The sequence below is a fragment of the Crocuta crocuta genome, unplaced genomic scaffold (assembly GCF_008692635.1).
Source record: "Crocuta crocuta isolate KB4526 unplaced genomic scaffold, BGI_CrCroc_1.0 scaffold131, whole genome shotgun sequence".
NCBI lineage: Eukaryota > Metazoa > Chordata > Mammalia > Carnivora > Hyaenidae > Crocuta > Crocuta crocuta.
The window spans coordinates 3,477,054-3,502,439 of record NW_027528977.1 but is presented as its reverse complement, the minus strand read 5'-3'; the positions used below and the strand labels follow the sequence as shown (position 1 = coordinate 3,502,439).

Below are 25,386 nucleotides of genomic sequence, written 5' to 3'. Positions count from 1 at the left end.
AGGGGGGAGTAATCCAAGCTGACTTTACCAAGCCAGTATTTCTTTGATACAGCCTCTATGGAAAACAGTAAGGAGGGTCTTTTAAAAAATTAAAAATAGAAATACCATATGATAGAGCAATTCCACTTCTGGATATATATCCAAAGTAAATGAAAACAGGATCTTCAAGAGGTATCTACACATCCATGTTCACTGCAGTATTTTTCACAATAGTCAAGATGTGTAAACAACCTAATTTTCTGTCAAGGGATGCATAAACAAAGAAGATATGGTATGCATTCAATGGAGTATTATTCAGCTACGAGAAAGCAGGCAAGACTTCCATTTGTAACAAAATAGACAGAGGTTGAGGGCACTATGCTAAGTGAGAAAGACAAACACTGTGTCGTATCACCTATATGGGGAATATAAAATGCACAACTCATAGAAGCAGAAACTAGTATGGTAGTTAGCAGGCACTTAAGGGTGGGTGAACTAGGGAGATGTTGCTTAAAATGTACAAACTTCCAGTTATAAGATGAGTAAGTTCTGTTGATTTAATATATAGCATGGTTATTATAATTAATAATTTATTATATATTTGAATGTTGAAAATAATATGTTTTTGTTCTTGGTGCCTTAAAGTTTTATTACCATGTATATATTCATTACAGATCTTATGCTTTTTATATCTTGAAATTCATATCTTTCATTGATTCTCAAAAATTATCAACTAATCATTTCTTTGAATACTGTTTCCATTTTCTTGTTCATTTCTCTAGAACTACTATTAGCATTCTTAACTTTTTCTCTTTTATGTGCTTTGAATTTTTATTTTTGATTTATCTATCATTGCTAGTATAAGTAATTCCTCTGTTTTATTTTTGAGCTAATCAGTCTTTAGTTCTATCTAAGCTTTCTTATCAATCCTTGAATATATAATTTCAATTATCATTTTTGTTATTTCAATAAGTTGTACTTGATAACATAAATAACATACTTAGTCATTTGGAGGGGTTGTTCTGTTATTTTCTTCCTTCTCATATTTTTATTTTCACTTTTATCTAATAATTTCAAAATATTTATTTTTATTTTCATACTCTATATTCCAAGAGTGGATCTGAAAACTCTGGGAGACTAAATCTTATTCTTTCATTGTAGCACATTCATTTTTGTGCTAATTTTATAATGTTAATATTGTTAAGTTTAAGATGTATAAATTTTGTGCAGTCATGGTTGAGGGTCATTGTATAACTAAGTTATACATTATATAACTAAGTTGTCTTAGTTTTGCTTGGCAAGGAACTTCAAGCTCATGAAAACTTGAGCTCTAAGCTCATGAAAGAGCAGATCTTTAGCCACAATTTAATGGGTACATATTTTCCAACTGGAGCTCAGGATATGCACGTGATTTTTCTTGTTATATACCTCTACTGGCAGTAGGTAACTCTCTGCTAGCATTATTCTGGCATTTCAGTCCTGACTTCCTAAATTCATGATAATAGCCTTTTCTGTGGAGGGATGAATAATGTTGAAAGGAAATGGGATAAGGAATATTAAAGGAGCCTCCACATGTTGTGTGCTTTATATCTGATGCTGGTTTGTAACCCATGGTGGTGTACAATATAGTCTTCGGCATTTTTTTTTTTTGAGAAATTAGTAATGTAAAATAGTAGCATATGCTCTTTGATTAAAAGTTCATTAGTGGTTAGGGTGCCTGGATGCCTCAGTTGGTTGTGTCTGACTTTGGTCAGGTCATGATCTTGCAGTCGGTGAGTTCGAGTCCAGCTTCTGGCTCTGTTCTGACAGCTCAGGGCCTAGAGCCTGCTTTGGATTCTGTGTCTCCCTTTCTCTCTCTGCCCCTCCTCACCTCACGTTCTGTCTATCTGTCACTCTCTCAAAAATAAAGATCCAAGTTCTTGAACACCAAGGTTAAAAAAGATTTTCAGGTTAGTGACACATTTACTTCCAACTAACCACTTTGGTTTTTGGCTTCCTCTTCAGTTTTGACATCTGGGGATTTTGTTTACTTTCTTGTCAACTCATTCATATAATTGAGGGGATATTTATAATATAATAATAATTTTTAACCTAAGTGCCTTTTTCTAAGCTCTAAAGTCAGCATTCCTTTTATTGGGAGATTAACTGTATTATTCATCCTGCCATATTACTGAACAGTATCTCTCCATCTACACACATGTGTGTTTGTGTGTGAGAGAGAACATTTTTCTGCAATAGGACCAGTATTGATTTAACTGATGGGAAAAAATCACCACAGCTCATATATGCTAATATGCATTATTTGCTGAGATCACACAAAAGAAATGGAGAGCAATGTATATATAGAAAATGTATTATATGTGCTATACACAAGGTATACTCTTTTTTTAGTTTATGCTCTGGAAACGGCATGTAAGTATGATGTCTTCTTCATTTAGAAATGATTATGCCGTAGAAAACTTACATCTTCTAGTGGCTAAAGGAGGTGGAAAAAGGCAAATGGGCTTAAAATGTCATTTTGAAGTTTATTCGGAGGTTACATTTTAATTTGGGAATAACCTCCTTTGGATTCTTAAAGAAGCCTTTGGGAAATAGGCACTGAATACATATGGAACAACATCTATAAAACTAAGATAAGGAAAAGATTGCCTGTGCTATCAGCTCTATAAAAAAGAAAAAAACCTTTTATGTATAGTACATAAATGAATATTTGAAATCTTCTACAATGTCTATATTCATTTTTTAAAATGAAGAGCATAATCTAAGTGAGAGAAAAATAATATGGCAAAGATTAATATCTTACAATGACTACACAAAAATTCCCCAAGTGCTCTTTTATTTCTTTCCATTTTCTTTTATTTCCACTTGCTCTTAAATCACTAATCACCTAATTTCCAAAAGCCACAGTCAATTCTGAAGTCATTTACTAGCCTGATAGTCTGAGTATCATATGCCACATTACATAACTATATATGCCAATATAATCAAAATCTTAATGAAACCCAATTAAGCTGTCTGTGCAGAGGCTCTTCAGGTATCTTGTCTCTTTATTATAAAAGTCAATTTCATTTGTTAAGCCCTTTATAAATTTGAACCATGCCAAGAAATATTTAGCTAATAGATGCTTTATCAAGATCCCAGGAAAACAAACCAATAAATTTCTCTATATTAATAATTATTTTCCTACTCCCTTCCACCCTTTCTGTTGTTGTTCTATCCTACATTGTATATACTATTTAAGTTGGTTGATTTTTACTATTGTGAGAAATATTATATGAACACAAGAATACATATAGTGTCATTTATATAAGTATTAATGAATATCCAAAGAATATTTCTAGCACTTGAAGCTTTTATATGCCCCTTTCCCAAAATATTTCTTCCTGCAAAAATGATCGCTCTTCTAATCTTTGTAATAATAATTCTCTTGTTTTTCTATTTTAGTATATACTTACCAATTGACAACATTATTTTAGTTTATCCGGTTTTGAACTTTAGTTTGCCTGGTCTTGAACTTTCTATAAACTAATCTACACTATGTAAAATTGTGTTCTTTGTTTCCTATGCAAAATATTTCCAGATTATTTTATATTGCATACTGCCTGTATTTGGATCCTCCAGAGAAACAAAAACAATAGGATCTCTCTCTCTTTTGTTTCTCTTTATATATATTTAAAAAACATATTTAGACATTGCAGAAAAATTCAAGTACTCATTTACGTACTATCTATCTACCTATATCTACACACACACACACACACACACACACACACACACACACACGGTTTTTGTTTTCCTGGAAAACTTTAACACAGGCACTATGCAAAAATAGGGAATGACAGAGATATGAAATGAGACAGTGATTTATTATAGGAGTTGGCACACACCATTCTGAAGACGGAGAGTTCCCATAATTGGAAGCCTTGTAAACTGGAGAACCAGCAAAGCAGGTGCTCTAATTTAGTTGTGTCTAAATGCCTGACATCAGGGCAGCCAATGGTGTAAGTCACGGTTTGAAGACAAAGGTGTTAGAACTAGGAGGCTTTGGCTTCCTCTGTTTGTTTTATTCAGGCCCTCAAATGATCAGACGGTGTCACTAGCATTGGTGATCTTCTTTACCCAGTCTACTAATTCAAATATTAATGTATTCCAGAAAAATGTTCAGAGACACACCCAGAAATGTTTTATCAGTAATCTGTGTATCTGTCAGCCATCAACTTCACACATAAAATTAATCATCACACTGCCCATTCACTTTTAAGGGGGTTCAAAACACATAACGCCCAAAATATGTAACTTAGCATATTGATTTTTTGAGCTGAAGGCACTGAAGATCTAGCAGAAGCAGGAAGAGCTCTCTGAACTCCTCCTTTCTACCTGAAAGCAGGTCATAAAATTCACCATGAGAAAAGTGCCCTCTCTGGGCCAGGGAAAGGAAATTCTTATTAGTGGATACTGACAGACGATGCCAAATTTTACCTATTCAAACAAACCTATTAAAATAACCCTTATCTTAGATTAATTTCACCAATATATTTCCTAGCCACTTTCCCACAATTTACTGGCCCTAGTTTACATTTCTTTGTCTTGTCATTTCTCCACAAATTCATCATTTCTTTGTTAAAAATGTACAGAAGCTCTTGGTCCTAACAGCTAATTCAGGAAAACTCCTTTGTGCACATAAAAATATTAAATAAAATTACCATGACTTTTTTCTCTGTTAATCTAATTTATGTAAGTTTAAGTCTCAGACTTACCCACAGAAACTAAAAGAATAGGAATTTTTCTTCTCTTTATTTTTATATTCTACAATTTTAAATTGATTTAATTTCATAAAAAAATTACCCATTCTATGAGTGGTGCACATATCTAGGTTCAGGCTAGTTTGTAAAAATCCTACTAAAAGTGTTTTTGTACATATTTTCTGGTACACATGAACGAATGTATTTCTCGAATATATATGTATAGAAATTGAATTGCTCTTCTGTAGAATGAATATAATTTAAAATTTCCCAAATAATGTTCCCAAGTAGGATAGTAGTTTGCACTTGTAGTATTCACATTTTAATCCATACTTAACATTTTCAGATCTGTTTAAACATTTGTTAATCTGGTGGGTTTTTAATGGAATCTAATTGTGGTTTTAATTTGCATTTCTCTGTCAGTGAGTTGAAATTTTTTTCACATGTGTTTGAGAGATTAATATATTGTACGTGATGCCCAGATTTAAAAGTTTTATCTTTATAAAGCATACTTGATAAAGAATATTTCTTCAAGTTAAACTTGTTTTTCAAATGTAATCAACCTATAGGGTTTGCTGGCTTATCTATGCTTCTTATTAGACCCTTATATATCCCTATATTTACTAGTTAAGACTTCTTTAAAATTCAGAACATGGAGATAAAATTTAGGAAATATGGTAGAATACAAGAAAAAAAGAAAACAAAACACTTAGGTGAGGAAACTTGTTGATCTCAGAGTTTGTTGATAAATTTGAATTCATACTCTATACTTAAGGAATAGAAATATTAAATACGTGCTTAGAATAAGAAACTTGTGTAAGTACATTGAAATTAGTTTAAAAAGTTTTCATGGAAAATATGTATTTTAAGTTAGATTTGAATCTTCCAACTTAAAAAATAATACCTAGGATTGTTTAAAGTAGTTGGAAAGTTAAGATATGAAAAAAAGTTCTAAGGTTCTGGTCTTGCTATCCAATGTGCTCAAAAGTGGAGATTAGTGCAGATAATTACAAATAAAGTAATAATGAAATAAAAGAAACTATACATAAACTTTTTTATATACCCTGTGAACATTGTAGGAGTTTAAAAAAATGTTCTATCTGTAGACAATAAAGAGGAGATGACAGGTGTCCTTGTCTTTAAAGATGGGTAAGATATGGACTGTCAAAAGATCTGCAAAATGGGGGGTGCCTGGGTAGCTCAGTTGGTTAAGGAACCAACTTCGGCTCAGGTCATTATCTCATGGTTCATGGGTTCGAGCTTCATGTCAGCTCCGTGCTGACTGCTAGCTCAGAGCCTGGAGCCTGTTTCAGATTCTGTCTCTCCCTCTCTCTCGGACCCTTCCCTGTTCACGCAGTTTCTCTCTCAGAAATAAATAAAACATAAAAAAAGAACTACAAAATGGGTAAATAGTATGGACAGATAAAAATGAGGCAGAAAAGATTTTGGTAGAGGAGATATATTCACTGCATATTCCTTCAAAGCAAACACCGAGTAACACTCAAGAAATATACATGAGTCCTAGTTCTTCAAAATTTTTAAATGCTCTTAATTTCACTTGTACAAATATTGGTGTTAGCTCAATGTTGGTCTTTAGTGTAGGGTGTGATAATTCTATAATTGGAATATTATCTCTAATGTCTTACAACTAAATGTCTACTTTTCATGCTTAAAACAATGTTGTTGTTGTTGTTTTAATTTCTTATGTGCCTGAAATCCACTGTGAAGGGAAAAATCTGGGAATTATTTTATTAGTTTGTTCAGGGCATGTAGTTAATAAAAGTAGCAAATTATTTAGGGATAGAATTATATGGTGTTTCCTCAATTTAAAAAAATGGTATTGTCACTGTTTAAGCAAAAGTTAGGATCTTTGGTAACGAGGGACCCTGAATTCTCAGTGATTTACAATTACACAGTTTTGTGTTTTTTATTTTTTACTTTCTGGTTGTTTTCTCACACAAAAAGACAACCCAGTCAAGAGAGTAACTTCATTCATTGGAACTTCAGAGTGACAAGTATCCAGACTAATGGGGCAAACACAATTTAGACTATTGTTGATCACATTGCTGGAGGAAAAATAAGTCTAGAGATTTATACAACCAGTTAAATATTTTACCAAGAAGTGTTACAAATCATCCACACACAGTTTGCTGGCCAGAATTTCTCATTTGGACCCTCATGATGAGGGTCAAGGAAGTATACTATTTGCTTGAAGGGTCAAGAGTCAGAAACATTCAATGAACAACACGAAAAAATTTGCCCACTTTAATTGCTACATCTTTACTTTATCTAACTTAGATAAAATCTTTACTGACTGTTGAAACTTCTGATTATTCCCTTTTATTTGTTAACATTGAATAAGCAATTAAACTTTTTTGGTTAATTTTTCTTTATTACTTGAGAAAAATTTTTAATAGTTTTACCAAGAATTTTTGGGATATAAGTTAGGATTTTTAATTCAGTGTCAAGATAAATAATAACCCACATCACTTACCAAAATAATGGTATCTCTTTTAATGGCACAATAGAACGCCAGGATTAGATGTAATTGCTTCAGTGATAATTTCTAAACCAAACAAACTTCAATTTGATGATCATCTATGATTTGCTAGGTTTTATATTTCAATAAATTTTTCGTTTAAATATAGTTCACTGATTTTATTCTAGTTTCATATACCAATACCTAGCTCTTTCCTAACTAAATATTTTTCCTTTTGGTCATGGAAAGCCTAAAAACTAATAAAGGCGTTCAACTTTCTGAACAACAGTGAAGTCACACATGTACCTGTAAAATTAATTTGAACTATCAGGAAATAAAGGTAAAGAAAAACATCGAGACGATGATTCAGTATTTTTCTCAAGGACAGTATGTCTCTGAGAACAAACATAATAAGATCTTAAGTTATCAATCCACATTTTAATGTCATTGAAAGGAGAGTGGAGAGTCTCTGAAGAGTTTGCACGTCATTGGGAAATAAATGAATAACGCTGTTTGTGCCAATGGTTAGGAGTTGGAAGATTAAATTGGAGGATTATATTTGTTAGGAAAGGGACCATGGAGGAACAGTGGCTATAAAGAATTTATAAGAACTGATAAGACTCACTACAATGAACATTGTATACATAAGACAGTATGTTCCATATTTTGTGGTTTTTTAACAGACTGTTGAAGGTAATTTTGATAAAGTGTTCCCCTTACTATTTGAATACAGCTTAACTCAGAAGGTGTAAATCCACAGTACAAAATATTTCATAGTATAAAATGCATGTGAAATTCCTGTTAATAATCAATATACTATTTGTCAGGTATACATGTGAGGCTGTTTTGCCTGTTTTCACTATTACATTGCTCTTGATTTCCTGTTTAAAAAAAAAAACTTTAAAGAAACTTAAAGCATTTTTAGAATAGGATTAGGTAGACAGAAAAATTTGCAAAGATAGTATAAAAAACTCTTGAATACCTTTCACCTAGTTAACATTTTACATTGCTACGGTATATTCGTCAAAACTAAGAAACCAACGTTGGTAATACTGCCATTAACTAAACCCCACCCTTTATTAGAATTTCCCTAGTTTCTTTCTAATGCCCTAGTTCTGTTCCAGGATCCCATCCAGGATACATTACATTTAATTGTTATGTTTGTTTAGCATCCTCTGTTCTGTGACAGTTTCTCAAACCTCCTTGATTACGATGCTGTTGATGTATTTGAGGAATACTGGTCAGTTTTGTTTTTTTTTTTTTTTTGTAAAACTCAGTTTTTCTGATGTTTTTTGTTTTGTTTTGTTCTTCTATGTTTACACTGGGTTACAGGGCTTTAGGAAGAAGACTACAAAGTTGAAGTCCGTTCTTATGACATATATCAATAATAGTAAAATCGAAATAATTAACTGAAATATTAGCCTTGATCACCCATCTGAGGTAGTGTTTGCTATGTTTCTCCAGTGTAGTTAAACTTCCCCACTTTTTCTATACTCTCCACTTAGGAAAACTCATGGGGATTTAAAACATATTTTTTTCAGAGATTTAGAAAAAAAGCATGATGTAAGTCTTTAGAAGCACAGAATAATGCAACTAAGTTACAAATATTAAGGTCAAATCCCTATCAAAGGGCAGACAGTGGGATCTTCAGCCTAGAAAAGACATAAAATCAGTTTATCTTCAATGGAAGGTTGTCTTTGTTTCATTAAATGCTGATCATTGGTGTTAAGATTTAGACTTAATTGTCTTAATTTAGACTTAATGAACCTTAATTGTTCTACTTGAAAGGTATTTAAAATTTTGTTGAAAGTGTTCTTGAAACAGTCACTGGAAATTGTTGAGGAAGAGATCAAAAGAAATTATGGAAGAGCCAAAAGAAAAAAAGTAAATGAAAGGACTCTAGAAGAACAGGAGACAATTAAAGATTGAAGAACCACAGAGGTTACTATTTTAGTGTGTGGATGGAGAGATGAATTATATTGCTAGAATCAAGTGTGCTTGAGCAAATAAATGCAAGTCAGCTAAGAATCACAATTATTTGGTGCTCCTGGAAAGCTTTTTATAGTTTCTTCATCCCAGGTAATCAGAATGTTTTTAATTGGCTTGAAAGGCAAAGACTGATGGGTATGCTAGGATAAAGACAGTCAAATCAGTTAAGTAACTCTAGAAATTGATAAGATTTCCTTCATGGAATAACATTTTTCAATTCATTTATTCCTATTCTGATTAATTAGGAGAATATTTTGAGTGGATTCTGGCAGATTTATTGCTAATTAGTTTGCTAAGTAAAACTTGCTGCCTAGTACAGAATACAGTGACAGCCCTTATGGGGAACAATATTTATTAGGAGAGTAAAATCACTGGATTAAGTCCCTGCTTAAATAGCTAATTTTCAGTAAATTTTCCTCCATCTTATCTTGTGTCTCTCTTCAATAGGAATAACAATGTGAATTAAAAATGCTAACTGTCTGCTTGTGAAGTTAACACTTTATATAAAACATTCAATACATTTGTCCTTTCTCCTCATTAAAGAAGCTATGCATTTGTATCTATCAATTATACTCTTTTAAAATGGTTGGACATTTGACTATGGCATATTTCAAGTAAAAACACTGGAATTTTAGGTTTTTTTTCCAGAATTATGGTAGGAGCAGAAAGCAGTTATTAATGTTTGTAGTGTAATTGGTAGAAAGAATTCCTATGAGAAAAAGATGCCTAAAATATTTCAAAAAAATGATTTTTGAAAGAAAATGGCCAAGGTCTTATTTCAGACCTGTATTTGTCTTACTTATAACAGTAATAGCTTGGTCTCCCTGCTACCAACATCACCCTATTCCAACCCATTTCCCAATCCCATCAGGTTAAGTGTTCTAAATTACTCATCTGATCATACCACACTTAGTAAAAATAAATAAATAAATAAATAAAATTTGTGCGTGTGAGACTGAAGAATAGTTTTTCTCTCTTAGTATATTCTATAGGGCTGACCAGTCCAGGACTCAGTTCTCTCTAGTTGAAAGTTAGACTTCAGGTATGCTGATAAGTTCAATGTACTTATTTTCTCATGGTCCTTGTGTTTGCATTGATGTCATCTGACTCACAGTATCTTACTAGTCTTTTTAAAAGACAATTAGGTACCTCTTCTGTGATTTTTCCCTATATTTCCCAGAAGCGCTTTGTTGTCTCTTCATTTAGCCACTCATCTTATTCCTGACTAGGGTGTACTCTACCCACAAGTAGGGGATACTGCTTGTTCATTCTTATTTTACTCCAAATTGCATAAGGAAGTTTGCATTTTGCATACCTCATCTCAAATGAATAGTGCAGTCACAGTCTAAGAGTAAACCAGTAACTAAATACTGAGAGAGGAAAGAAAAGGAAAATTATAGTGATTTTAATTTCAGTGAGAAAAATAAGGGTCATCAAAAATACCAAAATAATTTTGTCTTATTTATAGTAAAGATTTTCTTTCTTAATTATTTAATATGATACATACTGACATACGATAGTATTCCCTTAAAATTTCTTCTTGAGAATTAATATTTTCTAGCCAAAATTATTACAAGAGAAAAATTCTTAGATAGGGATTCATTTCCCCTTTTTCTCATTTGGAATAATCAATTAACACCTGGTGCCTACATGCCTAAAAACCTGATGTTATAAGAGCATCTAACAATACTATGCCTCCAATTAGAAAAAACAAAGAAACCAATATTTATAACTTTTAAATCAGTAATTTCTAAATAATACTTCCTGAAACTTTTTCTTACAACCACCTTATATAGGTAGTGTAAGTTCCCTTTTTAAGCTGCTATTACTTATTACTATTCTAACATATTTAGAATTCAGGATATTTTCTAAAGACAAACTCTGAATCTCTAATGATGATTACATGTATAATTGGGGAGGTAAAAATCATGTGTGGTTTAAAACCACTCTATTGCTGAAAAATTCTGATTCTACCCACCATGATTGTCCCCCTCCACACACACACACACACACACACACACACACACACACACACACACACACACACACACACCTGTACAGAGCAACTAGTCCACTCTTTGGAAATTAGAAGGATGGTTAGTGCCTCAACTTAGACTATGACTTCACAAAAATAAATATACACACATGAAAAGAGAGAGAGAGAGACCCATCATCTTTAAAAGAATTATAGGTCTGAACTGTTGGCATGTGGAACTGACTACAAACAAGTAGAAAAGAATTCAACTCATTCATTAATGAGCCACAGCATCTTTGGTCAAAAGAGTAAAACTTTGAAAACTTAAGATGACTTCTGACTACCTAATATTCTAGTAGCTGGAGCTAGGCTGAAGGGCGCATTTTTTTCAATATTGCTTTCAGATATGGCTTGAGAGAATAATGGGGAAGGACCTTCCAGAGTGCAGAACGAAGGGCTTATAGAGAACTATTAGTTTTTTGGCTACTTTCAAGTAGTAGATAAGGTGAGTTAGTGAGTTAAAAAAATATTCCCTATCCCCCACATTTAGCATTCTCATGCAACATCACTGCTTTCTATCTCCAACTCTTCTATCTGAAGAAGGCCTCATGATTAATTGGTCCCTATTATACCATTATATAGTTTGTATGTGTTAGAGGTGTGTGCGTGCAGGTAATATTTTTCAAACTCCAGTCTTTGAATCAAGAAGATTCACATCTGAAACAAATGGCAAGTATATGTCAAGATCCTGGACTTTGAGTCTTATGCTGTGATGTGATGGGACTTTTTGTTAACTCCTTTGAGGGAAATAAGAACATTTTAACTGTAGAAAGGAAGGAAATAAACAACATAGCCAAAACATTCCCTGTCCATTATGATGTGAGGTGCAATACTTCCCTATGGGAGGAGTCTATTTCCTCAGCCCATCGACTTCTGGTTTTACTTTTCTGGCCAGTAGGATGTGTGAAGAAGTCTGAGTATACCAATGAGAAGAAGGTTTACAAGTAGCTATGTTCAAGCAGTAGATAAGTATGAGTAGCAATATGATTCAGAACTTTTCCCTTTTTCCTTCTGCCATGTGAACAGGGCACTTCAATATAGGCTGTTTTGGTTGCTAGAATAAAAAAGACCCACAGAAGACTACTGGGGTGGAGACAGTTGAATTGCAGCTGCCACAGCTTTTAGGTAACATGAGCAAGAAATGAAACTTTGTTATCTCAAGCTTTTGAGATTTACAGCCTGTTTATTTCCAAGGCATAACCTAACAATAGCTGAATAGTAAGCATCTGAGAGCCATTTTCTCATGATTTTCCTTATAGCACCAGCCACTGTGCTACAAAGTTCCTACTAAATAGTAGGTATGCACATGAGTGAAAGCCATGATGTCTAGTAATTCATCATTGACTTTTCCCTTTGAGAAAAGACCCATTATAATTTTTTTGTCTCCACTGCCTACATGAGTCCTTAATCGACTTCAGTCAAATCATTGAAAAGTTGGAATTTCTTTTGAAGGACAACCAACATTGCTAAAATAAGGATACATGCATATGTCTGAATGGATGAGAATTCCTACCAGTGCAAAATGACTTATGTCTCATAAATCAGTAAGGCAAAGATCAATAATTTCATACAAAAAATGGGCATGAGGAAATTAAAAAGTCTTAAATGAGAGTTGCATATAAATGAATATAAAAAGTAATAAAACATGGGGTGCCTGGGTGGCTCAGGTGGTTAAGTGTCTAACTTCAGCTCAGGTCATGATCTCCTGGTTCATGAGATCTTGAGTTCAAGAAATGCACTGAGCTCTCTGACAGGTCTAAGCCTGATGCGTGCTTTGGATTCTGTGTCTCCCTCCCTCTTTCCGGCTCTCCTCTGCTCACACTCTGTCGCTCTCTTAATGTTTAAGCAAACATTAAGTTTTTTTTAAATTAACAAGACAGAATTTTTAAATATTAACAATTTTAACATACATAGCAAATTGTGATAATCCACTGAACTGCCAATCATTTGAGTAAATAAGGGGAACTCATACAGTAGTGATAGAACTTTTCAAGATGATAGTTTGGCAATGTCCGTTAAAATTTAAAAACCACATAGCTTTTAACTCAACAGTTCTAACAATTGATTATACATTTATAGTTACAATAAGCAAAATAACCTATATGTTTATATAGATAGATGTATTTAAGGATGTTTAACATTTTTTGTAATAGTAAAAAAAATGGAAATAATCTAAATGTCAACAGGCGAAATAATGATGTATCCATGTAGACATTATAAAGCATTAGTAATTTTATGTATAATCTCTGCAAATATATCCAAAATATACCATCATATAAAAAAAGGAAAGTGAAGAAGAGTGTGAGATATGCCACCAAACAGACTAAATTAAAATATATATTCACCCCAACATATGTGGACATAGAATGACCAAATATTTCAGTTTTCCCAGTATAGTTCTAATTTTCACCTATTGTCCTGGCATAATTAATACTTGCACACCCTTTCACTTTTAAAAGTGTCTCAGTTTGGTCAGTAAATTTTATGAGTACCTTTTGTTTCAGTACATATGCCTAGACTATTTCTTGCAGTATGCACAAGAAATACAATAATGGCTGCCATACGATGGCTGTGGGTCTGGAATGGAAAGAACACGTAATTTACTTTATTTATCTTTTATGTAGCATGTACTGTAACCTATGCATGGATTTCCAATTAATAATTAGTACTATACATTTGAAACTTATTGCTCAAATTTATCTCCGTAAGATTTTTATAGAATGTGAAAATATCGGGAAATAAAAGAATAACAATTAAAGTAATACAAAATTATACTGTGTAATGTGAAAATAAGAAGTGAATGGAATCATTAGAGAATGTTTAAGGGCACAGGGATCTAGGATTGCATTCTGGTGCTAAAATACCAAATTATGGCCCTAAAGGGAGTTTAATTTTCTCCTTGACCTCTTCATGTTTTGCAAAAATAATATGTGTGAGATAATTGTAATGCCTTCTAGTAATTAAATAGACTCTTATTTTGTAAATAAATCTTGTGTATTTTCAGTTCTCACTAGAAAATATTATCTATTTGCAGACCGCTGCAAAACTCAGAGGACTTTTTTCTCAAACTTCATTTTATTTTTTAAGGCCAGAAGGCTATCACAAAATCAAGTACTTGGGACAGGCCTCATTAATTATTTATTAGAATATAAGCACCCGATTTGGAAGCAGCTTTTCTTGGTTGGTTCCTTGTGATAACCCATTAATTATAATAGTGCCTGGCATATTCTTTGTGTGCAATAAATATTTCTTGAATAAATGAATATATGGATTAATGAAGGAAAAATTTGACAGGTATTCTTATTCTATAATACTGGCATATAAATTGGCATAAACTTTTTTCAAGTTAAGACATTTTAACACAACCACCAAATTACAAATGTACTCTCTGAACCTGCAATTTTATTTCTGTAAATTTATCCTGTGAAGATGCTGTTAATATGCACTAGAATTCACCCACTCTTACAATATATATGTTCAATGAGACATTATTACAAATAGTAAAAATGTCATCAATATTCATTTATCCATTTTTGAGGAAATGATTGAAGTCAATTATTTTAGATCCATAAATTGAATATAATGAAAATAAAAAGTTGATATATGTGTTCTAAGTTTAAAACAGTTTATAGGTAAGAAAAGAAAGCACAAAGGGGAGGAAAAGAAGGGGGAAATCTATCAGCAAAGGATCCCAAGTGTGGCACAAGTATGAAAACTTATACTCAGCAACAAAATCAACTGAGTGATTATCTTTTATAAATTTGATTTAGAAATTCACTATAAAGTATTATGGACATATCTAAAAGTAATATAAATATAGTATGTGTGTTTATTTGATTATAATTTTACTATTACAAAGCTCCAGAAAAACTGATATCCTGATTTTTGTGTTCACTTCTTACCTGCTTGTTCCAAATCAAATTAGATACTCTACAATTACGTGATATCTAGATGATATATCTAAAACTAAGCTATCAGGTGGTATCTCAGAAATATGGTGAAAAAATCATATATGGAGTAATATATAGTCTATAATATATATAAACACATATAAACGTATAGATTTAAAATAAGAAGGTTAGACAAATTTCTCCAAATAAGTCTACACATTTAAACATTTTCCTGTGCCTTACATTTGGGAAATGGCCTTTAGCTCAATATTTTCTTGACATTACTTTGAACTTCTGCTGCACTATTGTATACATACAACAAGGCACAGGTAGATTCCAGCTTCTTTTCTACTTTTTACTTCCTCTGGCAGTCTAAGCAACATAGCTACCTCCATGCCCTTTGTATTAGGTAATGCTGTTAACTAAGATCATTATGCAGATGTGTGCGTCTGCAAAAACCAATACCTAATAAGCATCCTCTGTTTCCCACCCCCTGGCTCATGAAGATAAAATGACTTTTATGTGGTTGGAGAAAGCAACTTCTATTTGTGCACAATGTGTGTAATTCTGTTTATTCATCTCATGATCTGTGTTCTGGTCAAATAGAACAAATTGATTTCAAACTGCCGATAGTCCCCATCTTTTTACTATGACGTAACATGAGTTCAGAGTTTATTTTCAAACTCCTTGTCATAACCCCTGAACTCATTAGAGATTGTGACTTTATATGGATTTTTTAAAACCGTGTTTCTTTGCAAAAAGTAATCCCCGCTATGCCTTTTGGTGATAATAATTTTGTGAAGACCTTGAGGTAGTTTTAGAAGTAAAATGTTGCAAAGCTTTTATGTAGGATTATTTGTGGGTTTCAATTTCATTTTACTGACATATAAACAATATGCCCAATGTTATTCTGTTTGAATACATAGAAGGGTCAATGAGTCAATGGGTCAGAAGCCAACCAGAAAAATGAGAGCCCTAAGTGCCCAGGCTTCTGTGGCAACACTTCTAGAAGACCTTTGGTGAATTGACAGTTGGTAAAGTTAACATTGGGTAAAAAGTAACCCAAATGACATTTTTCTATTATTTTTAAAGCCCAAGAAAACCTATGTAATTGAAATATTCATTTAAAAAACTTTGAACTCTGAGTAAGAAGGAAACAGACTATAATTTAAATATTCCTTGACCTCCTGCTTTCAAACAGGTTAAAGCACACCAATTTTAAGGAAAATATCTATTTCCAAATAATTATAGTCCTTGGGCTTGTGAGAGGATAATATCTTGAAAGGCATTAACTATAATAGATGTATGATAACTGCCATTTGACTGACACTCAGGTACTACTTGAAGGACTTCTCCAAGGACAGAAGATTCTTTCTATCTCATAAAAAGCCAGATGCCCCCAAAGGAGGAAAGAGTAAGTGTTCTTGAGAAGATTTTTATTTGCATATGTTTTCAGCAGAGAATTACAAGAGAAATCATTATACTATTAAAATTAAATCCACATAATAAAAATAATACTTATAGAGCTTTTACAGTTTGTCAGGCATTTTATACATCTAAGTCTCTTCTAATTCTCAAAAAACCACATGATGTAATTTTATAAATAAAGTAACTAGGGCTTAAAAAGGTTAAAAATTCCCAAAGGTTCTATGTCTAGTAAAGGGTAAAGCTCAGATTCAGATATAGGGAATTGGACTGAATGCAGTAAGTAATAAAAACTAAGGATAAAATAAAAACACTTTCAGTAAAAATTTAAGATTCTGAATGTCGAATCGAAGTTTGAAAGTATTGTTCAGTTCTTGTTTTAACTTTTTTCAAAAAAGTTTACTCAATTTTAAGAGGTATTTATCTTGATTATTAGGTATTATTGACATATGATAAAAAAACAATCCCAAATTATCATGTATTTTGCCTCTTAAAAGATGTACAGTCATTAATATTAAAGAATAGGAAGCTATTTAATAAACAAATGCCTCTATTTGTAATATGTTTTATGTAGAATTTCTCTAACTTCATCTTTGTGGTTCATAAAAAATATCAAACATTAGATGAAAGGCAGATGTTTGTTTTATATTTAATAAAAACTAATTACATAAGAAATGTATTCTGATATAAACATTAGACTTGCTACATAGAATTTAGTTAATGCATATTTATTTTTTAATATATGAAATGTAAGATTGCTTAAATATTAAAAAAATAGCCAAGGATGTTTAAGAATAAAGCTGTGCATTTGGACTTTATACGAAGGTTGGACAATTCATCCTGATGTCTTTCTAATGAAGCAAAATAACTATGTTCAAAAATTTTTATTCTATGTATTTTTAGTTTATGACTTACTCTCATTTTGCATATTGATTTATTTTACGTTAATCAATTATTTGTAACATGAAAATATCTTTGGGCTAAAGAAGAAAGAGTTTGATACAAGTAAATGCTTATCATTATCAAGAAATACATGATGAAAAAATTAGGGCCCAAGGCACAGTGCTCACCTTTGCAAATCCAAAGGAAATATTAGTTAGAATGTATATCCTAATGGCAGCTATTTGGGGAGAAGTAAGAAGTGTATATAAAAGATAAATGAGATTTTTCAAAGGCTTATGGAAGTTATAAATAATTTGTGATATATTAATTGTGGGAAGAGGCAATGAAAGCAGTCAGTATTCTGGTTCTGAATGAGTCCATTTTGTTAGAGGGTGACAATCAGTTCAAGAGAAACAAATCATTTTAAAATGACACGGTATCATGACAGTTGATATGAGAAAGGTAAGTGCCTTCTTGCGGTGAGAGAGGAGGGCCAGACAGACCTGAGAGAACCTGTCAAAGCAAAGCATCGCTGAGGAGGGAGGACTAAGCTGCTGATGTGTTCTTGCATACCTTTTGCAAACGCACAACGTACTGCCTAAGAATTTTCAAGGTGCACAGTTACGAAAGAAAAATGTGAGTGCTTAATTTTAATTGAAGGGATTTTTAATAAGCCTTGAAAATGGTGCTTACTTCCCCCTGTACTTTAGTTGTATCCTCCTCTAAGTCTACACAGATTCCCAGTCACAGCAGTGTTTCAGAGACTCAGTGTATTGTGTAATGGATTATAAGGCTATAAATAATGTCATAAATAAAACCAATGTAATTATATCACAACAGAGGCTGAGAACCCACTCTTAAACTAACAGTCCAGCTGAAGAAACATATGTTTTCCTTAAGATAATTAAGTATAGAACGTGTGAAATTTGTTTTGCACTCAAGCCTGAGATTTTACATATGTCAACCTTGGGAGAGGCTGTATGTTTTCCATGAAAGATATACAGAATTCCTTTCTTTAAAAATTAGCAGCAGAAAAGTTTCAAACTTATTTCAGTCAGGAGTATGCCATAGCTAAATTAAAATCCACAGTTTTATACCTGGTATTCAAAAAGAGTGCTTCAAATTGAAGAACTTTCAGCTATTTGTTTAAACATGGATCTTAAAGCACTCTGAGATTTTCTTGGATAACAGAACATAATGGAACTTACAGATGTGAGCTTGAGAATTCGTAACTATGTCTCTCCTATTAGAAGTGGAAATACTTGATGACCTGGATTCCATTCACATGAAAAAATGAAAGGAATAATGACAACTAGATTCATCTCTTGCCTACACTTTATGTAAATATGATTCAAACTACCCAGAGCTTTAAACTAAATTACAAAGGGAAACTAAGATTTAAGCTGTCTTGTAAGCAATAACACAGGTATCCTGGTTAAGCTTGAAGTATTACCTGTGTCTCCTATGTATTTCCCTACTTATTTTCCAGCATATCATTGGAACCTTAAGCTTCTTTCATCCCCTTGCTCAGCATACATAGAAACAAAAAATAAGCACTTAGAGAAAACACTGGCCTAAGTAATAAACTGAAAGACTCTAACATGTGCTTGGAGAGCAAGTTTTTCTCCATCCAAAGATAATTTTAGACCTGAGGTAAATGAGAGGAGGGAGACACTGATGACATCAGGGGATATGTAGTATGAAAGGAAAGAGTGGACAAACAACAGTCATCGACATGCAAAAGGACACACGTTCTAGAATGTTACTGATTCTGCATCCCTATATTTTTTATAGCCTTTGGACCACTTGCCATCTCACAGTTTGAACTACTAAGCTCATCTGAATAGAAGTAGGGGGTCCTGGACATTCTGCGTGGCACTGGATATGGGAAAAAAAGCATTTTCCCAGTCCATTTTATGGAGGAATTGAATAAAACTAGTTTTGAATTTTCCTGTAAGCTAGATCATTGTTGCACCATATGCTATTTGATATCTACCATTTAAATGACCTGTTTGTTCCAAATGTGTGCCCTTCCATTGATCAAAGTGGAATAGTATATGTATTTTTAAAAATAGTTTATTTTTTTTAAAACACAGTGTGCTGCCACGGTACAGTCCTCTAGATGCTCTCCTCGATCCAAATAAAGGGGGGCAGTTAGTCTCTTAAAAAAACAAACTTAAATTCTTTCCTGTGAACAAAAATCAACAAGATCCTTATTTAATCTATTACATTCACTATTAGTTTGTGACTTTCAGAATGTGAAGTATCAGCTTCAAAATATCACATGAGATAACTATTACAAAAGCTGTTACTTATTTTTCAGTTACTGTTATTGACATTCAAAATGGCAGTGTATTTACATATGTTCAGCTCTGCTTCAGAGCGATGATACTTATACTATTCTTCAGGGAAGCTGGGTAGGAGCATTTCCAAGTTTTATAATTCACCCTAAATTTCACTTTTATATGCGTTTTATACTCAAGTATGTCTTATACTCAGAATGGGGAGTTTGTGGGTATTTCTGTATCACCAAGATATCAGTGAAACTTGTTAATTTACAGCCACATGCAGAGAGGTGGGAAAGAAGACCTTGGGCAGAGTTTAGATAGCAGGAAATGAAAAATAAATTTTAACAGCCACTTAAACAGCACAAAGAATTTAGTTTATAGTTGTTATCCCAAAACAATTTCAGGATAGGAAAACAGCTTTTCAAAATTTTTCTGAATACAAGAAATCTGGTATTAAGTATTGGCAAGATCTTCTGAAAACAATATGGTACATGACTCAAATCAAGATATATAATCAACAATCTCTTGATTGAGTCATCCCACTTTTAGAAACTTGACTTAAGGAAACAGTTATCTAAAAGTAGAATGCTATATGCTTAGCAAAATTTGTTAAAGATTTATCTATAAAATCATAAATTGAAAAATGAAAAATATGTCTAAGGATGTATTTAAAGATTTGGATAAATCAGCTGAAAGGAATTTTGTATAAATAATAAACATGACAAATATGAAGGATAAAGGAAAATGTTCATGGCAAAACCCTAGGATTATACTTTTTTAAAAATTAAAATACTGAGTTTATTTCACATGTATATTAGGATTATATTTTTTTAAAGCTGGTAAATATAGCATGTTACATAGTTAAAGGGTTATAGAAAGACAATACTTATTTGATTAGAGCCAGCAAAATTATACTTATTGTGAATTTTATTGAATGTGTATTGTATTAAATGCCTAAGATTGAGGGCTAACACAAATTCATGTTTATTTCACCCCTTGAGAAAGTCTATCAGTAAAGTTAAAATCAAACTATTATTGGTGTCTTTTTTTCTAAAGTTATTTTATGTTTTTATATTCTTATTGAAAATGTTGGTGCACCTGGGTGGCTAAGTCAGTTAAGTGTCCGACTTTGGCTCAGGTCTGATCTCCCCTTTCGAGAGTTTGAGCCCAGTATCAGGCTCTGTGCTGACAGCTCCCTCTCTCTCTGGCACTCCCCACTCGCACTCGGTCTCCCTCCCTCAAAAATAAACACTAAAAATAAAAAGGTTTAATTTTTAAGTTACAACGAATTATAAATTAAATCTGACAATTTTTAACCACTACCTTTTATTCTAAGAAAGAGAAATCAGTTTTGTATATCTGGCTCAATTTTTTTTCTTAATGAGGTTAGGCATACAGTAGGAAGCTGATAAAGATCTGTTGACAAATGGAAATTGCTAGGAATTAAAATTAGCCTGCTTATACCAATCAATATTTAGAAGACATTGAGGCATATACATTCATTAGAAAATCATTACTGCACATAAAAGATGTATTTGAAGCCACAGTAATGTAAAACTTTAAAAGATGTGTTTATTGCACATCTTAATAGGTGAAGAGTGATAAGGAAGCAGTCATTAGTGCAGTGTTTGTAAAGTGTGGTAAATGGGCCATTGCAGTTCTCTGTGGTCAATCATGTGTTTTGCAGATGGAGCTGCTGCTTTTTTGAGTAGGGTGAGGGAGAAGAGAGAAGAAACAATTTTCTCTGTGTTTACTAAATTTGAAATGTGAAATGTATAATACATTCAGATTTTGATTCAATATCATTATATTCTTAACTCTACCTACCTGTCTATTGATAGAGAGCAAACAAGCATGTGGTATGTATGTGAGCAGGGAAGGAGCAGATAGAGAGGGAGAGAGAGAATCCTAAGCAGGCTCCACACTGTGAGCACAGAGCCTGATGATCTCACCAACCATGAGATCATGACCTGAGCTGAAACCAAGAGTTGGACCCTTAACGGACCGAGCCACCCAATTGACCAACAATCTCTTCATTTTTAAAGTTCTTCCATGAGCTACCAAATCACATTGTTGAGTTGGTCTCTGTTGCAATTCATTAAACAAGGCTTGGTAATTTTTGTCATAGTGATTCATACCATTTACTTTTTATTGTTTATGTTTAATAATTTATCATTGATCACATTTCACTGCCATCACCCGAGTTTAAGACATGAATCAGTGACTCAAAAATTATTTAACAGTTGTAGGGATGGACCAACTAATGTGAAAAATACATTCAGAATAATGTATGTAGGAACTTAGAGTACATATAGAAAGTACAAACCTTGTGCTGGGAAAACTCATTTCACAGAAGCAGCCATCAAAGATAATTTTTTTTAAATGGGACATTTCAGGCTGAATATTCTAAAACTGATTTTATTGGAGAATTTCATCTTTTCTTAAATGTTTCTCAAAGAGTAACATAAAACCCCTAGAGAGTTTTCATCATTTTCTGTCAAACCCAAGTGACTTCTCTGGAATACGGTTGATATTTACACAATAAACATCAAGTAATTTTTCTAGGTAAAGAGAAGCATATTCTAGGTTTGTAAGGAGGTCTTCCATTTTGTTTATAGTATTATTCCAAACTGTGTTGTCAATATTAATTGTGATCACGCTTTTTATTGAAATCATTAATTAGCCATTAAATGTGAGGAAGAGAACAAAATTACAGCAGCTTCATGAATATTTTTATTCCTTCGAGGGAAAAGAGGTTAAAAATCACAACTTTTGCAGAGAAATACATAAAACCAATTCTGCACTTAGTTACAAATAACACACTCAGAAAAACAGAAGTAGCTATCGGAAAATATTCTTTTTAGAAATGCAATGTTGACAGTGATATTAAATCAATGATGCATGAGGTGAAAAAACATTTGCTATTATATAAACATATCCATTTGCTTTCTTTTTGGATGATTGATATCACTGAAATACATAGGATGTTTCTGTGTGCGCATGTACGCAAAGCTCATCTACGTATCCCATACATATGGATACACACAACACATACATATATGAATTCTGAAAGTGTGTATCTATATTTGAAGGAGAAATAGTCTACTTATTAATGCAATTCTACACATTATAAAGAAGTTTTTCATTTTATAACCTATGCAATAAATGGGAACTGGATCAAAATGATAGAGTTGTATGAATAGCAAAGAAGTATTTGTGTGTATAGGTAGGGCTTTTTATTTTTAGTACCCTCAGTGTTCTTTCCTTAGGAAAGTAAATAAACCCCACTTCCCCATTTTGTCTGATAGCTACCAACCTATCAGTCAATTATTGGTCACTATTTTGCTCTACTTCTCCAAAGAGAGGGGGATATTCATGCTCTTCTTTTCTTCACCTGATAGGAATTTCACTCCCACTCCCATTTGGCTTCAAACAGAATAATGCCTCAAACAATTCTCGATAAGGAAACCAGTAAAATCCTTTTCTCTAAACCGTAAGATTTTCTAGTATTTACTTTTAGCTCCCGATAGCATTTGAAAATAACCATTTAACCTCCTTAAATAATATTTATTTGCTTCTCTCTGGAAGTCTTTTCACCTCATAATTTATTATTGTATTGTCAGATTTAATGTTGGTTTTTTTTTTCATTTTAACAATTTTATCTCTTTGTAGAGGGACCATCAACAAATATGCCATCCTCCAGGACAGAAGTCTCACTGTTTTTCACCACTGTCCACCATTACATCCTTTTTGAAAATCATTTCCTATGATTTGACTTCCATGATACATTATCTTCCTCATTTTCTATTTTTATCTTTTGGTCTGCCTTGGCTTTTTTTGTTGGCAAATACATCATTCTTCACTCAGTTGTTGTACTTTTTAGTTCATCATGACTCATCTTATTATCTTTTATTCTTTGTGGTCTCTCTAAGATAGTTCATCTAAAAGCTCATAGCCTCAATTATTATTTATATACTGATGATTCAAAAATGTCTTCCATTCAGAGTTAATTTTCTGTTCCAGAACTGTGTATCTAATAGCCTCTTCCACTTTTAGGTAATATATGCAGCATATTTGAAAATGAACCCATGCCCCTCCCAAACCTTCAAGACACCTTTTTCTTTATTCTTGTAATAGTAATAAGAATGACTATCTGGGTTATCCTGGTAGTCAATAATCTAGAAGGTACCCTATATGCTTCTTCTTCCATCTCCAATATCTGATTTACTATTGCTCTGTAATTGACTTCTTAAATAGCTCTCACATCACTGTTTTTCATCATCTCTATTTCCTTCTTCACAGTTCATGCTATCTAATGCTCCTGCCTGGGTGAATACAGTACATTCTTAACTCTGCTCCCATAGACACTTTTGCCCTGCCAAAGAATATTCTCCACATTACAGAGTCATAGTTTCAAAGCAAATTTGTCTATGTTACTGTCTTTCTGCTTAATCCCCCGATTTATCTAACATGCATTTATTAAGTCTAGGAAACAAGGTTGGCTCTCGTTTGACAAGCCTCACTGTGGATTGCAATTTATAAGCCAACTGACTCATTTTTATATTCATTCAATGATCATGTACTAGGAGTTCATTAACAGGTGTTTTGTCCTCCTACCTCTCTGGCTGCTCCTGCCGAGTCCTTCTCCTTGGATCTTCTTCACTACCTGTTTGCACTTTGTGTGATCACACCTAGTCCCATGGCTTTAAACACTATTCACTGCCAAATGTAGATGTCTAATTCCAGCCCCATTTTAGAGTTCTATACCCATATACATTGCTGAATATTCGACAATTCACCTTGCATGTCTACCGAGTATCCCAAACTTGCATTTCCAATACAAAACTACTGAACCTTTCTCTGGCTTTTTTTATTCCCATCTTAAGAAACTGTACAATTTACCTGATTCCTCTGGAAAGTATTATAGTCATCCTTGCCTTCTCTCTTTCGCTCATAGAACTTATCTGATATATTAGTAAATACTATACACTGTGCTCTCATAATATATTCTGGATGCAGTCAAATTTTACCTCTCCCATTGCTTTAACCTATTTCAGGTCAGTAACTTTTCCATCTGGATTATTGCATAGCCTCCTAATTTGTTTCACTGCTTTCATTCTTGTGTTACTATAATTGCTTATCTATAAAGGATCAAAGTTCTTAAAAAATATCAGGAAATGGCTTTTCTGTATTTTCAACCATTCAGTAGTTTCACACTTTACTTAGTTTAAAACTCTCCTCTGGAAAAACTCTACTTGATGTCTCCCATCCTCTCCCCACCTCTGCTCTTCAGGACTTACTTAATCTCCTACCAGGCTCCTTCTCACTCCAGTCACACTGGTTGGCCTTTTGGAGGCGGGGCAGGGGCTTGCTTTTCTTTTTTTCCCTGTCAAGGATGCCCCCATTTCGGATCTTGCTTTCACTGCTCTTGCTGCCTAAAACACACTTTTTGTTTGCTTCTCACTTTTGTGTCCATCTTCTCAATTTTTGCCCTAACAGAGAAGCCCACAAAGGTAAAATAGCACTTCTTTTCTTTTCCTTCTATACTTGGCTTCCTTTTTCTTCAAAACATACATTGTTACCTAAATTTTCATTTTATATTTATGTACTTAATTGATGGTCTAGGTCTTCCATATATACATATGCATATGTACATATATATGTATAGTATGTATCT

At 32.9% G+C, this 25,386-nt stretch overlaps 1 long non-coding RNA gene across 1 annotated transcript in view; it reads left to right on the top strand.

Annotated features, from left to right (window-relative positions):
* Positions 1-25,386, top strand: part of LOC144225867 (uncharacterized) — a 97,640-nt gene that overhangs the window by 11,480 nt on the left and 60,774 nt on the right. The window contains exon 2 of the long non-coding RNA XR_013333445.1: positions 16,449-16,528. This is a non-coding gene — a long non-coding RNA (uncharacterized LOC144225867). The remainder of the gene's footprint in view (positions 1-16,448; positions 16,529-25,386) is intronic.